This window comes from Camellia sinensis, chromosome 11 (assembly GCF_055761805.1).
Source record: "Camellia sinensis isolate YWXY chromosome 11, ASM5576180v1, whole genome shotgun sequence".
In the NCBI taxonomy this organism is placed as follows: domain Eukaryota; kingdom Viridiplantae; phylum Streptophyta; class Magnoliopsida; order Ericales; family Theaceae; genus Camellia; species Camellia sinensis.
The window spans coordinates 67444671-67460610 of record NC_138971.1 but is presented as its reverse complement, the minus strand read 5'-3'; the positions used below and the strand labels follow the sequence as shown (position 1 = coordinate 67460610).

The 15940-nt window shown below is 36.6% G+C and overlaps 1 non-coding gene across 2 annotated transcripts; it reads right to left on the bottom strand.

The window, feature by feature from the left end:
• Positions 1-9387: 9387 nt before the first annotated feature.
• LOC114276324 (uncharacterized) lies at positions 9388-15667 on the bottom strand. 2 transcript variants are annotated; one of them, XR_014343975.1, is made up of 6 exons: positions 15094-15667; positions 14437-14511; positions 14256-14351; positions 13283-13510; positions 12580-12735; positions 9388-10936 (listed from the first exon to the last, which is right to left on the bottom strand). It is a non-coding gene; the product is annotated as an uncharacterized LOC114276324 (transcript). The 2 variants fall into 2 exon arrangements; XR_014343974.1 differs by lacking the exon at positions 13283-13510 and having other exon boundaries at positions 15094-15656.
• Positions 15668-15940: the final 273 nt, after the last annotated feature.

The following is a 15940-nucleotide window of genomic DNA, read 5'->3' as shown; positions in this document are numbered from 1 at the left end:
GGAGTACACTATGAGTGTTTATGCTTTAGCATACTACATGTGTGTGAGTGTTGTCATGATAGCATGCTTGCCATGAGGCTATTTGCTTAAGTGTTTAACTGCCTGAATGCCTGTGAGTGAAGGTTGGATTACTTGAATTGGAACAATTCATTGAAATCCACATTTTAGCCTACTTACGAGTAGCAAACTTCAAACCATTTTCCAAAGAAATGGATATGCAATGCTTTGTTCCAAATTATGCGATCTAGTCTATACTTGTTTTGCTGTGCGCATCACATAGTAATTCTAGGTTTAATAACCGGAATAAGAACACATGTGTTTTTAAAAACTAGATATCATGTTTAGTACAGGCCGATCTTTGATCGGGCGAACGAGGGTGCTCATAGATGACCTTCCCCAATCGTACTCAAGTTCCCGAGCCGAGGCAACTTTGGTGATGACGGACACGTGGCCTTAGGCAGCGAGTCAGGGTTTCCCAAATTCTCCAAAAAATAAAATATTTAGGTGGCGACTTTGTATTTGGAAAAGTAGTCCATGTTTGGCACTTCTTTACAAAAATCAGTTTTTCAAAACGATTTGCCGGATTTGGACTCTTTGGTGATTTATCGGTCTTGTATTGCACTTTGCGAGACTAGATTTAGAACCGTGACAATTTGAGTTCGAATTGTAGAATAAGGCCCTCTCGAGCGCGTCTACAGCGAGCAAAATCAGCTCGGCAACTTACTTCTTGGAGAGCAAAATCAACTCGACAAGACTTCTTGGCGAGCAAAATCAGCTCTGCAAGGAATTCTAAAGTTGGCGAGCAAAATCGGCTCGACAAGACTTCTTGGTAAGCAAAATCAGCTCGACAAGAATTTCAAAGTTCACGAGCAAAGTTAGCTCAGTGATTTGCTTCCTGGCGAGCAAAATCAGCTCAACAACTTACTTCTTGGTGAGCAAAATCAGCTCGGCAAGGAATTCTAAAGTTGGAGAGCAAAATCAACTCGGCAAGGAATTTCAAAGTTGATGAGCACAATCAGCTTGACAACTTACTTCTTGGCGAGCAAAATCAGCTCGACAAGGAATTCCAAAGTTGAACAAAACACCAACTTTCATCTTGTAGAGCAAAATCAGCCAGGAAAGGAATTCCAAAGTTGATCAAAACCATCAACAAACCTCTTGACGGGCAAAATCATCCCAACAAAGGAATTCCAAAGTTGATCAAAACCATTAACAAACCTCTTGCCGAGCAAAATCTACTCGGCAAGGAATTCCAAAGTTAAACAAAACACCAACTTTTATCTTGTCGAGCAAAATTAGCTTGGTAAGAAATTCTAATTTTTCCATCAAAATTATTGTCAGTTGCCCATTGGATCATATTAAATTAGCTTGGTAGGGCAAAAATACAACAATTTTTGAGAAAATAGTCTACTTGTTTCATTACATCAATAGTGGAGAGGGTTACAAAAGTAGAACTAAAAATAAAACTTCAGATTGGCAATGTTCCATGTTCTAAGAATAGATCGACCATTTATCTCCTGCGAGTTTTATGCTCCTTTTCCTTGGCTTCTTACCAACGTCTTCCAAAACCGATCTCCCCAAATATTTTCAATTGATCGCTCATTGAGGAGGGATGTCTTCAATTGCCAAGCCATTTGGCAAGGTCTGCTCTTGAGGAGCCAGCTTGACCCCTTCATCAATATAGCGATCCAAATGTCCTGCAGCCACAAACTCTTTTACGTGTGGTTTGAGTGGCATGCAATCTTCTGTTTCGTGCCCTCTCTTATCATGAAAGGTGCAACGGTATCTCGGATTGAACCCTCTCTAGGTATCCCCCAACACTGCTGGCCATTGGACCTATTCCTCGTCACGGACTTCACTCAATATGCGATAGATCGGTATCTTAAAGACCATAATGGTACCAGTCTAGGCGTTCAACTTTCTCTTGGCATCATCCTTTGCATCACGTAGGTTGTTAGCCCAGTCATTGTTACGACCCTTATCTCGGTTGTTGTGGTTAGCACTATGGTTCTGCTTCTTTTTAGGGTTGTTTACACGGTTATCCTCATGTCCAACTGCATTGACCTTCCCTGTGACTCTTTTGTTTGCCATTACCAGATTTGTCTTCACAGTAGCTGCAACCGCATTATCTTCAACCCTTATATGCTCATTGATTCTCTACATAAACAATTCTATGGTTATGGGTTGACTCATTGTAAGTGAGTCTCTTAGCCTATGTCCGATTGGAAGACCGCGCTTATATTGGGTGATTGCCAGATTGGCTGGGCAATCAAGGATTTTGTTTAATGTCTATTAATACTTGGCGTTGTGTGCCTTTAGTGAGTCACCCGGTTCCATCTTCACTTCTAAGAGGTGATCGACTTCCTTAGGCATTTTTGTATTTGTCTTTAATTTGGTGACAAATGCCTTTGCCAACTACTGCTATCTCTCGATACTTTCCTCTGGCAGCCTCTTGAACCACTTCAGGCCCAATTCGCCTAAACTCGATAGGAAAATAAGGCACGTTAAGGCATCATTCTACTTGTGCCCAACAATAACTTGCTGGTAATGGCTCACATGCATGTACAAATCGATTTTCCTATTGTAGAGCGTGAATTTTGGTTGGTGGAAACAGACGGAGAGCGGCATGTTCTCTATCTTAAGAGAAAAATGGGTGGCTCTTGACCTCGCTAGGTCTCTGTCCGTCGGTGCAGTCACCACCAAGAGTGGCGGCAACATAACAACCTCTTCGCTGGTATGAACTCTAAGGGGCTAGCCTTTGCTGCCCTGATGCCCTCGTGGCCTCCCTTAGGCATGCTCGCTTCTCTAGCACGTCCCTTAGGTCCTCCGAACAAGTGGAGTATGAGTATCCCGATGTCAGCATCGAACGTGAGAGGCGATAGCTACTATCCTGAGTCTATGACCTCATTGCCAGCGGTACAGAATCACTGTTTTTGTAACTCCTAGTGATGAAAAGTGAGGGTATCTCTCACCGACTCTGATTTCCTGAGCGATGGGATTGAGCACGCTCATTGTGGTTTTTCACTCCAGTAATGCCCTTTCTTTTTTGCTGTCGTTTCAAAGCCTTAATCTCCATCACCATCCTTCAAATTATGGCATCCTGGTCTCTCAGCTTGTTCTTCAGGTGCTGAATACGCGACCTTTTCATCGTCAATGCCCTTTAGGGCTCTGCGAGTGCCTTGAACTCCTCGTATATTTGTCTCGTGCATCTTTGTAAGTCCCTCGCGTGGAGGTCTCCAGACCAGCCATAGTTGGAACAACCGGCAACTCATCACGCCTTCGAACAGACTCTGGCGTGATGTTGTCGACGGTGGATAGTGGAATGTCATCATTGTTTGCCATTGAAGTTGATCAGAAAAGCTTAAAGGGCAAGGTTTTATGACGTCAATTGTACGGGGGAGAAATATTTGTCATCACCCATACACCTTGCTATCAAGCTTGCCTTGCTCTGAACGGCATCTCGCTTACTACATACAAAACAATGGTGAGCTACCCGGTAGGTGGTTTGCCAGAAAAGCCCTCTGACGGTCAAGTTAGTTCACTTGAGAAAGAAGAAGGAATGTAGAGAGAGGTTGGCTAAAGTTTGCTTACCTTTCTCAGAGTCTGGTCGTGCCTTTTATCTAGGCTGGCCATGTAGCCCAAGATTATGTGCGCACTACTTCTGTTGTCCTTCTTTGGACGCGTAGCTGTACTGCCCTCTCTTTTCCTTACTTGTGTGTGTATCAATACTGCCAAACAACATTGGCCAAATTGCCAAATGGTATTGACATGTACTTCTAGCAGATTCCTCACCATACTCCATTGGGCCACGTGGAATGCTCTAACTGAGCAATCGCTTCTAAAATCCTTTAGTGGTCAAGCTCCACAAGTTCATATACCAAGCTAATTCAGGTTGGCCTCATGAACATCTTCTTATCTCGGCCAAGATCCTCACTGTATTGATCTTCAGTTTGCCTGTAGACCTGCAGCTTGGCACTGAGTGATAGTTTCGCTCTTAAGCCAACCTGGCTCATCACTTAGGCATGGTTCTTTAATATATCTCGGGTTCACATACCGTCTAGTCCACGCTCGCAACCCAAACCCTGCCTAGCTCGGCCGGTCTAAAGACTTGTGTTGATCTGATTCCATCATAGCACGACCCAACATCAGGACTTGCGAGGACTTAGCTCGACCCAACATTAAGGTTGCTGTAGATTTGGCTCAGCTCAACATTAAGGCCGTTGGGTTTAGCTTGGCTTATTTATTTGGCACAAATTCTCCTCTCAATAAATACATTGAAAGGTGTAAAAATAATTTATTTTTTAAAAAATAAGTATTGAGATTATAAACTTTTTGTCATTTAGTATTTCTTACTGGTAACCTTCAAGAATTGTCATTTGCAAGACTTTTTTTTTTAATTACAAATAAATAAAAGGGAATTACTAGAGACACCAAATCTTTTACCAAAGATTTTTTTTGGTAATTTTTTTTTATATCCCTAGCATTTTTCTAAATAAAAGTCTATGAAATATGTCTACATGGATTGCACACTGGAACTACTAGAAAAAGGGGACTTTTGACATGAAAGTTTTTGTGACGGTTTAAAAATCATCGCAAAAAATAAGCATTTGCTACGGGTAAAAAAACTCGTCGTCAAATCAATTTTTTTGCGTTGGCAAGTGACTGTCGCCAAAAAAGGAGTCGAATAAATACTATTATTACGGACAGATAACCCAAAATTGTCACAAAAGGTTTTATATTTTTGCGTTTTTGTTAATTTGCGATGACCATTCAAACCGTCGAAAAACTTAATCCCCTAATTTTCCAGTTTCGCGTCCCTCTCTCTTTCACACCCGTCCCTAATATTTCAGTCTTCTCGCTCATGCCCAGCCCTAATTTCACTCTGTCTCTCTTACGCCTAACCCTCGCTCCCTTTTTCTCTCTTTTGTAGCGGTGGCAATATCGGCGGGGGTAGATCTCTGGCTTCCAGGTAACCCTCCTCTCCTCTAATCTTCTTTCCTCTCGCCACTATTACAATAATAATTAAATATCACACAAAAGAAATTAAAAATATCTCACTTCTATTAGATTGTGATTAAAAAAATTAGAATGATATTTTAATCACAGTCAATTTAATTGAGTGAGATAGTATTTATTTTTAATCTCACTTTCTAAATAAGTGGGATTATGTATCTTTTTTTTTTAAATCACAATTTCTAAATAAGTGTGATTATATATATATTTTTTAATTTTATTTTTATATATATCTATAACCATATATAAAAAGTGTGAAAACCTTATAGTGAATTTATCGCTTCAAATTACCCGGTTCACCCACTGCCCATGGCTATTGATGAAAATCTAAAGCCATATGGGCTTGCAATCTATCGGCCATGTGGTTTCACGAAAGACAACTGACAGCATCGATGGTGTGCTACGTAAATGACTCATCCTCATTAGTCGAAGAATAAATATAGAGAACTACACGTACACTGCCATGCACACTACTCAAGGCCATCACAGATTCATGGTATTTGATTTACAATTATAGGTGTACCTTGTTTCCTTCCCATTCTCTCGTACTCTCTCTCTCTCTCTCTCTCTCTCTCTCTCACACACACACACACACACACACACACACACTTTTACACTTACACAAACCCTTGATTCTATTTAAATCATGACTATTGCTAATTTATTTTTGGGGCTTCATGTGGCGATTGATTCATGGATGGGATTAACTGTTGAATTGCGAAGAGGTTATGGAATATGGCTGGTGAGTTTTTTCTTACTTGAATTTAAAGTTCTATTGTATGATACTTCAGCATGTTAATCATTTCTAATTTCTTTTTTCCCATTATGTGCTCGACTATATGCTCAAATGAATGACACATAGAACCACCACCACCATCACCACCATTACCACCATCACCACCACCACTAGTACTTATCTGGTTTGTGTTGAAAGTGTAATAGATTATTGGAAAAAAAAAATTATATTATGATCTTGAGGATAAGTTTCATACATGTAATTTATCTAAATTGATGTGTTTAGGCCATCTCCAATGCTACACCAAATCCATCACCAAATTTAAATTTGGTGAAAAAGTCCCTCTTTTTGTGCTCCAATGGTTTCATCAAACCTGAATCAAATTGAGAATATACTAAATATTTCACCAAACTGAGGATCTGGGCCACCTTTCACTAGTTTACTGTGCAGGACTATTGGGGACGGGACATACCAGATGACCAGCCGGACGTTCGGCTGGTTGTCCCTCGGTCATTTGGTTACTTCAACAATTCCCAAAATAGAACACTGGTTTGAACTGTCAACATGCTTCCAAAGTTGTTTGCTTTTTGTGGCACCAAGACTAAATGCCTTACCAACATTGATGCATCGATAATAGAGGCAAATACATTGCATGTAGATTCAAATTTGTACACAAATTTGCCGTTCATTTAGCAGGGTGCAACTCCAATAAGGTTACCGTTGGTTTTGCAGAGGATTTCACAGTGTTACCTTTGCTGTGGTCTATAAAATAAGGCTTATTTATTTTTGAATTTCACAATATCATTACAATTTCTTTTTTTTTTCTTTCTTTTTTTTCCCGTCATTGTTAACTTCAATCTTCACTTTTTATTTTATTTGTCAGTTGTTTCTTTTACAATCTTCTCATTGTGTGATCTTCAGTCTGCAATAGTTCTCCAATTTTTCACTTTTTCTTTTAATTTTTTACTTGTTTCTTTTACAATATTTTTCACCGTGTGTTGAATGTTGTATCCTATTGAATTTTTTAAACTTGTTTATTTGTATAAATTTTATCTTCAAACTATGGAGGATTTTGAAATGTTTGAGGAATCACAAACTTTAGAGTAGAACACTGATGTTATTTTTAGTTCGGAAACTTGTCGTGTTTCTCGTTATAAAGCGTTCACCATTATAGAAGATGAAACTTTATGTAGATCTTGGTTGGTAGTCTCTTAAGATCCCATTGCTGGTAATAGTCAGACCATGGCAATATTCTGGAAACAAGTACTCGTTTATTTTAATTCAAAATTGAATGATCAATCAAATCGAAACTGTATTTCTTTGTCTCACTGTTGGTCTGTGATGCAAAAGGCAATTAATAAATTCTGTGGTTTCTTGAGCAAATCCAAATGAGGCAACAAAGTGGAACAACTGAGACATGCATGGTAATTTTCATTTCTTTTGTAGCATATCAATTTTTTTTTCTCAGTCTACTTTTTATCGAAATGATTATCTTTTTCATTTTTTAGGTCGTTGAAGCTAAGCGCATATATCATGCAACACAGAAAAAACACTTTACATTTGATGCAAGTTGGGAAATTTTGTACCAAAGTTGTAAGTGGGATGAAATTAGAACACAAACCAAAAAACCCACACCACTACCTTATCCATTTTCGAATCCAGCAATTGAAGGTGAGGCTTTTCAACCCAACAACAATATTAAGGAGGGCCAACAACCGACTAATACATCAACACGACCAATTGGTACTAAGGTTGCAAAAGAAAAGTTAAAAAATCAAGCAATTTACGATGTTAGATTTGATGAAATGGCTGCCAACAAGTCTAAAATTGTTGAAGTGTTGTCAACTATGTCCTCTAGAACTATTGAGCGAGATGAACAAAAGACGATAGAGCATGAACAAAAGGCTGCAGAACGTTGAAGAAAGGCCGAGGATAAGGAGGAACAACTAAAAACATTATCTATGATGAATGAAAGAGAACAACGAAATGAGGATCATAAAATAATGTCAATGGATATGACCAATTTAAATCCTGTGCAAAGGGGCCTACTATGAAGAGCTTCAACGACAAATCTTATTTCGATCAACAAATAGATTTTCTTCACTATTTGGTGAAGACTAGGATTTCAATTGAATGATTTGTAATGTATTTCTGCATTGCATTTTAAGGGTTAGTTTGTGGAACTTTCTTTGTGTGCCCCCCCCCCGTCTTTTCTTTACGTTTCTCTAAATTTTTACTTGTCATCTGTATGTTCCGTTTCATTTGAAGATGTATTCCACTTGTACTTTTAAATTCAGTAATGGTGACACCTAAAGACATCATATCTATTTTAACTCAAAAGTTGAATATGCTTCTTCTTCTTCTTCTTCTTCTTTTTTTATTTATAGTTTATATTTTTTTATTGTATAGATGTTGATGTTGGGTTAAAAATTTGAGAAATAACATGTGAATAGTCTTTTATGAGCACCAAGTGTATTGGTTTTATTATTTACTATGTCCATTTTCCTTCATTTCTTTCCTTTTTCTCCAACAAGAATAACATTGTGAATTCCTGCATTTTCGTTTGGTTAACCGATACTCACCAACCTATCTCTATTTTGCTAAAAACTACAATCAACATTTATCCTATGAAAATTGTAGTTTGAACTAAAATTGTTATTCAAACAATGATGTTTGAACATCCCATTATATAGTATATGTTAGTTCAAATACTGGTGTCAACCTAAATGCTAATCCAACCATGTACTTGAACTGCATGATTCAACACTGCACTATCTCGTCAAGAACTCCAAGTTTTATGAAATAGAGCAATAAGACGACTTGTTAAATTGATTGTAAGTTTAGAACAACAGTAAGGGTAGTGTTATACTACAAAAGTTTCAGACTCACTGTCAATTAAAAAAAAAAACCACAAAAGGGTAGTGATGTTTTAACTACATCCATCAATAAAGTTTAAAACCACATACTAGTTCTTCATCCACTTAAAAATTAAAAAACACATACTACCACTACAAGAATTACCACTTTTGGCAACAAAAAAATTGGTCGCTAAAAGTCAATTTTTGGTCGGCAAAAGTTATCCACGACCAATTTTTTTGGTCGCTACTTTAGTCGCCAATTGAGGGTCGGCAAAAGTAATTCGCGACCAAAATTGTAGTTAGTTGGCAAAAGTTGGATTTCGCGACTAAATTTTTGGTCGCTAAATATTTAATTACCGCGACTAATTTATTTTGTCGCCAAAACACTTTGGTCGCGAAAAGTGAAATTTTCCCGACCAACAAGTTTGGTCCCCAATTATCACATTCAACGACCAAAAAGTTTGGTCGCTAATGGTGACATTCCGCGACCAAAATTTTTGGTCGCCAATCGTGACATTCCGCGACCAAAAAAGGTTTTGGTCGCCATTTGTTAATTTTTGCAACCAAAACTTTTGGTCGGCAAAAGTGAGTTTCCACGACCAAGAGCTGTTTTGGTCGGCAATAGATGTATTTTTTACGACCAAAACTCTTGGTCGGCAATTGTTATTTTTTGCAAAAAAAAATAATTTATTTGTCACGACTACTAAATTGGTCGCCAAAGCAAGAAAACAATACACCTGTAATTCTTAATAATTCATTCAATCCATAATAAACCTATAATTTTAAAGCATCATTCAAATTAACTGAATCATTAACATTCGACACAATACATAATTCATTAACATTCGACACAATACAACTATTCTAAATTTTCATTCACAAGTCACATCCATCTAGCATAACAATTTGAAACATAACTTGTTACATGTTCAGCCATTTACTTCATTCTAACTATTCTAAGTTTGCTCAACCATTTACTTCATTCCACCCTAATGTGACATGCTCTCCTCCAGATAGTCCAGACCCTGAGAAATCAAGGGTGAAAACAGCCAGATCACTCGGCTTCAGACGGATAGTATAAGAAGGGCAGCATATGCTTTCCATCTCAGGTTTGAAAAGGAAACAGCCAGATCTTCTACAACCTCTGTCAAGAAGGGCTACAGGGCAAAAATATATTGGAGCCCGTGAATACAAATACATTTTAATCAACATCTATCCATTTATCGTACAGGACAAAATATTGCCAAAACATCTCATTGTTAATGAATGAACATCACGACCACACCACCTTCCCCAAATATGAATTAATTAATAAACATCTCATTTCATATTTGGATTCATGCCCTGATAAGAGTCTTAACACAGTTTTGTCTACTTATGTGCATGTGCAGCTTTATTTTTATTTTATTCTATTTTCGCACACGCACGCTCGTGTGTGAGAGAGAAAGAGAAAACCAATAATGAAATTCTGAATAGGCAAACGATACCATGCCTACTTGAGTTGAGTCCAACTCTTGGGATGACAACAAGAACCATTTGATTTTAATGATACCATTATTTAAGTATTCCACCAATAGGTTCAAGGCAAGACAGAGTAACCATATTGACTTTCGACTATGGTTCCTATATGCAGTATGTAGGAAGATTGAATCAAGAAACATCTCAACTTGGTGATGCTTCTCTCCCTTTTCTTCCATGCTAGGATTTCACTCTATTTAGTTTCCGAAGAGAAAAAGAGAATTCCAAAATTCTAACATACATTCTCAGCAACCAAACTAAGCACAAAAGAATAATTGAAGAAAAAAAAGTTCTCCCCAATTAAAAAAATGGAAAGCTGAACAAAGAAATTTTACCTGAAAAGTGTGTGAATATCAGCTGTTGTGGAAACCATTTGGCCTGAAAAGTGGAAACCTGACAAATTAAATCATTTCATCTACAAATATCAACAATTAGAGGTGATAACCATTTGGCCCTTCCAATCTACACATTTGTACCTTACTCGCCAATTTATTTTTATATCACGTGGTGTCAGATAGTCAATTTCAAATCCCTTTTCACATTTCAACAGTATTACTCACATGCTCTAGCATATGATACAAACCATAAAGTATGGGTGTCGCACTTCAATACTAGTAGTGTATCACAAAGTTATCAGGTGCAGAATAAGATCAATTTAAAGAACAATATGAGAACAAGAAAAAAGATACCAGGAACTCAACATGTATCAAAACTTGATAAATTCAAAGTACCCACCACATATGCGTTGGGCATACGTCAATGAAAACCAGTTTTCAGCTTGCTCAGTGTTAGTGACTTCTTCCTCACTCTCCTAATATACATAAGAGGGAAGAATAAGAATAGGCTATAATCCAAGCAGGTTTCCAGGTTGCTCAAACTATAACTGATCAAAATCAATCCTTCGATCATTTAAACTTCATTATCATCATAAGGTTGACAAAGGATTTCTATAATCACTTAGTGCTCTTAGTGCTGACATTAAAATAATTTGTCTCCCTCTCAATTTTTCATCACAGTTGGTTGAAAGCAAATATTTGTGGAAGCTGCATGATTTACACAATAATGGAGCAAAAGTGTCGGATGAAATTCATCTTTTGAAAAACTTACTATGAAAATCGAGGTTAGTTTTCTATTCGTACTTAGTTTAGCATTCATCCAGCTGTTAGAACCTTTCAAAATTTTTGAATTTAACTTTTGGAAAAGGCCAGAAAGCCAAGGTAAAGCCAAGTTGCACATAAAGGCAACTAATGATGGTACAGTTCGTGCTGTTGTTTCATGGTATAAATGTTGGTACCGTAATTACTATTTTCTATCAAAATTTTTTCTAGGGATGGTTATTCCAATATCTCAGTTTCTTTTTCAGGTGGGTACTTTAGCTTGATTGTGAAGCGACAATTTTCTATTCCATTGGCCCAAAATGGATAAGTTTCCCATTCAACAAGGAGTTACAGTTATCATTCCCTAGTGAGTGAAGGCGTTTTACATTACTTTATGTAATTATAATGTTCTAAAGTGGTGTTTGGAAGTTGCCTTAGAATGAGGAATCAATTAACATATAAAGCATGATGCTTTTTGGTTATTTGTTTATGTTGTCTCTTAGTTAGAATTAGGGAACAAAAAAGTGAAGGCTAAGGATAGTGCTAAAGCATGTTACTTTAATGAAACACGCTGTTTTTTCATTTTCTTAGTTGGACATCCTAAATCATTTGAAGAAGTAGGTCATATCTACTTCTAGAAATCACACAAGTATTTGAAGTTGGTTGCAAGTAATTTAACTAGAAATTAGATCTCCATATGAATGCATTAATGCATCTTTCTATTGTACTTAAGACTTAATTGGAAGTAATGTATTTACGAAGCTATTCTCAAATTCAGAGTAGGAAATTATACATGTCTACTTTCAGCAAAGGGTTCAATTCTTGAGCAGCTCTTGGTAGATGGTGAACTAAATAAAGCTTACATATTGGGATCCTCCGCATCAAATTCTATAATTTGATTCTCAATTAATAAAAGGTGCATTTTATGATTGTTATTTATTTATTTATTTTAAATTGGTTTTCATTTTATCAAAATTTTAATTTTCTTTGTTTCTTGTCTAGGTTCAGGGGATTGGTGTGACCACTGAAAACAATGTGCTACTTAACACAATCAAACTTAATAGTCCTCAATATAATATGCGCAAACCTTTTATGTATACCTCGCTGGTGTTTCATCATTTGGATGCCCCATTTCATAGGGAAACCAAGTGTAGTTTTCATTATTCATTTTAGAAGACAAACTACAACAATTAACACCCTCTAAAGGTAGACTAGATTCAAATTGGATATGGGCAATATTATTTCTGAATTTCAAAAAATAAAGAAAAAAATGAATCATCAAATAATTTCAGAAGGTAAATCCATCTAGTCCAGTAAACCATAAAAGCACCTCAAAGGAGCATAAGAATAGGCTAACCTCACCAATCCCCATAAAGGCACACATGACAATCAAGAAAGGAAGCCCAACTCTGGCAGCAATAGGTGTCAAAACTGTTGCAGCTGACGACCAGATCACTCCAAAACCCAATACTAGTTTCCCACTAATTTTATTTGCCCAGATACCTCCAAGAATCTATTTGCCAAAGAAATATAAAAAAAATCTAGTTAGTAAAGAAGGATGGCAAGAATTATTCAATAAAAAAAAAATAAATTACATGGAAGGACAATATCTCATCAAGAGCAATGAAGAGTTGATCACTATTTCAAATGTACAATCACCAAAGTATGTGGATTACAATTTCAACCACTGGCTTAGATGATGACAGCCAGAGACATACAGATTCAAAATCGTGACTGTTAATTGTTTCCAGATATAAGGACCAAGACCCACTATAGGTGATAAACAAGAAGGGTTGTGTGAGTATGTGTGTGCACGCTAGATATATCTGCATTACAATTCTAAAAGTCCAAGTATCAGGGTTGATATAACATATAAATGACATTTGAAGATTAGAACCAATTGCTAGTTCTGAGTTAGTGAAAAAAAAAATAACAATTTTAAACCCCTTAGAACCATATATGTGGGTGGTGGAAGTTAGAAAAAGCACTTTTATGGAGTTTTACATAAATTCTAAAATTGCCTTTTATAAAAAGCAAAAACTGCCAATGTTTGAGTCAACCTGAGTGAGGAGATAGCCCCAGAAAAAGGAAAAGTGAATGAGACCAACTGTTGCACTGTTCTAGTTAAACTCTTGTGACATTGGAAGTATTGCAGTAAAACTGCCAATGTTTGAGTCAAGCTGAGTGGGGAGATAGCCCCAGAAAAAGGAAGACTGAATGAGACCAGCTGTTGCATCGTTCCAGTTAAACTCTTGTGAAAATGGAAGCATTGCAATGCTCATATTCACCTAACAAGAAAAATTTAGAGCAGTTAGAATTTGAAAATATGATTTCATCTTGGTTAAGAATTGTTCAATATAATAGAACTGCCTTGCAGGTTGCAACTACTTAGGAGGAGAAGAAATATTCACAGTGAAAGCTAAAAATTATTTCAGAAAATATAGAAGAAAAAAAAGATTCAAGATTTGGTTTTTATAGACTATCCTCTGTTTCCCAATTACCAAATAAAGTAGCTGAGGAAAATACTCACTTTTTAATGATTCCTCATTTTGATATTTGCTCAAATTTAGGTCATTTGGAAAGAATGAAGTAAAATCTCACTGGTATTGCCTAATGCGAACAACTAATTGGCTTCGGTTGGTGAATTTTTTTTTTTTTTGTGGGTGAATAAGACATAAAATAGAACAAAAAAAATTACAAGTTTATAGGGGACATGCCCTAGGCCCTACCCACACAACACAACAGCTAAGAAGCCACATGTAACGAAACCACTGAAGCAAAGCCACACAACAACAACAGCCACCCAACACTCTCTTCCTTCCGAAACAAAAATGCATACTGCTATAAAAACCATACTGAATACAGAAAAATCTAGCATGCAATAAAACTTGTATATCAGATTAGAGTAGAACACGGGCAAGAAACAATAAAAGAATTGTCAAGGTGCAACATAACTGAAATTTATAAATTCAGAATGCAATTTTAGAACTCAAACCATCCACTTAAATCTTGGGATTGTAATGCCATGCATACCTAGCTGATGTGGCCAAGATATTTGGTTTCCCAGAATTAAATCGAACAGATATAACTGTGTCTTTTCCCCACTCAAAGCTATTCACAGGCTGGGACCTATTTACAATGAGAAAAAATAGAGTGTAAAGGTAGAAAAAATTCAGGAAGTTAAAAAGAATCAAAACAAGTAGAGTTTCAAAACCTATTATGATCCCATATATCTACTTGAGCTCCAGCTGTGGCAAAGATATTACCCTCATATTGGTGATCAACAGCCCTAAAAAACATATTCATCACAGATTGAATGTGTTAAATCAAAAATTAATTCCAAAAACAGATTTAATTTTAATTTTCATAACAGATTGATTCAGAATTCCTGAAAATATAAAACAACTAAGAGTAGTAGTTACAGATTCAAACCATTCCTTAAGCACAAACCATTCAATTCCAAAACACTCAGACCTTGATTTTCAATTTAAATTTAATTTAATTCCAAAACACACAAACCACACAAACATTCAAATTTAATTTTCAATTTTTACAGATTTAAATCCTAATCATTTAAAAAATCACTCTAAAGAATCTAGAATCATAACTCAGACCTTGATTTTTAAATAACAGACATATACTCTTACCTTTGATCTAAGATCAAACAGATTCAGATCACACAGAACACACAAAACACAGATTCAGATCACAGATCCAGACCAAAACAGATTTAGACCAAAACAAACACACAGAACACAGATTTAGATCTGTTGGTCCAACAAACACACAGAACACAGATTCACATTCGATCGGGGCAAGAGAGAGAGAGACAGAGATTGAGAGAGAGAGAGAGAGAGAGAGAGAGGCTTACCCGTGAATAGATCGGTGCGATGAGAGAGTGAGATGATCAGTGCGATGATATGAACAACGAGAGAGTGAGAGAGACAGTGATGAGATGAGAGTGATCGCCGATCGGTGCAGAAGATGAAGATGAACAACGAAACGAGAGAGTGAGAGAGACAATGATGAGATGAGATGAGACTGAGAGTGAGGTATAGACAGGGATTAGGGTTTTTTCTTTTGTTTGTTATAGATGAGGTGAGTGAGATGGTAAGAGATGGACGGTTAGATTTGAAAGAGGAAAAAAAAAAGTAATTTTGGTGACTAAAATATTAGTCGCTAAAAATATAATTTGGCGACTAATTTTTTTTTGTTGCTGAAAATAAGTTTTTGGCGACCAAATTTTTGGTCGCCAAAAAATATGTGACCTTCCGCGACCAAATTTGTAGTTGGTCGGTAAAAGCATACCACTTTTTGCGACCAACTCATTTTTTGGTCGCCAAAATATAACTTTCTGCGACCAATAATATTTGGTCGCCAAAATTAATGATCATTCGCGACTAATTGATATTTGGTCGCCAAATGTCATTTTTTGGCGACCAAAATTTTTTTGGTCGGCAAAAGTGGTCGCAAAATGTGTAAATTCTTGTAGTGTACTAGTACAAACTAACAAAAATATAAAAAGACTAACCACTAGTACATCCATAAAAGAAATTAAAAAAAAAGACCAAATAAAAGTAGTACTAAAAACAAAAAAATGAAAAAAACGAAAAATAGTAACACATCCATAACAACTAAAAAAACCACATAGATTTTTAATACATCCAATCTCTCAGCCAAACTCATCAAAGGTCATTGTCAGGTGGCGGTGGAGGGAA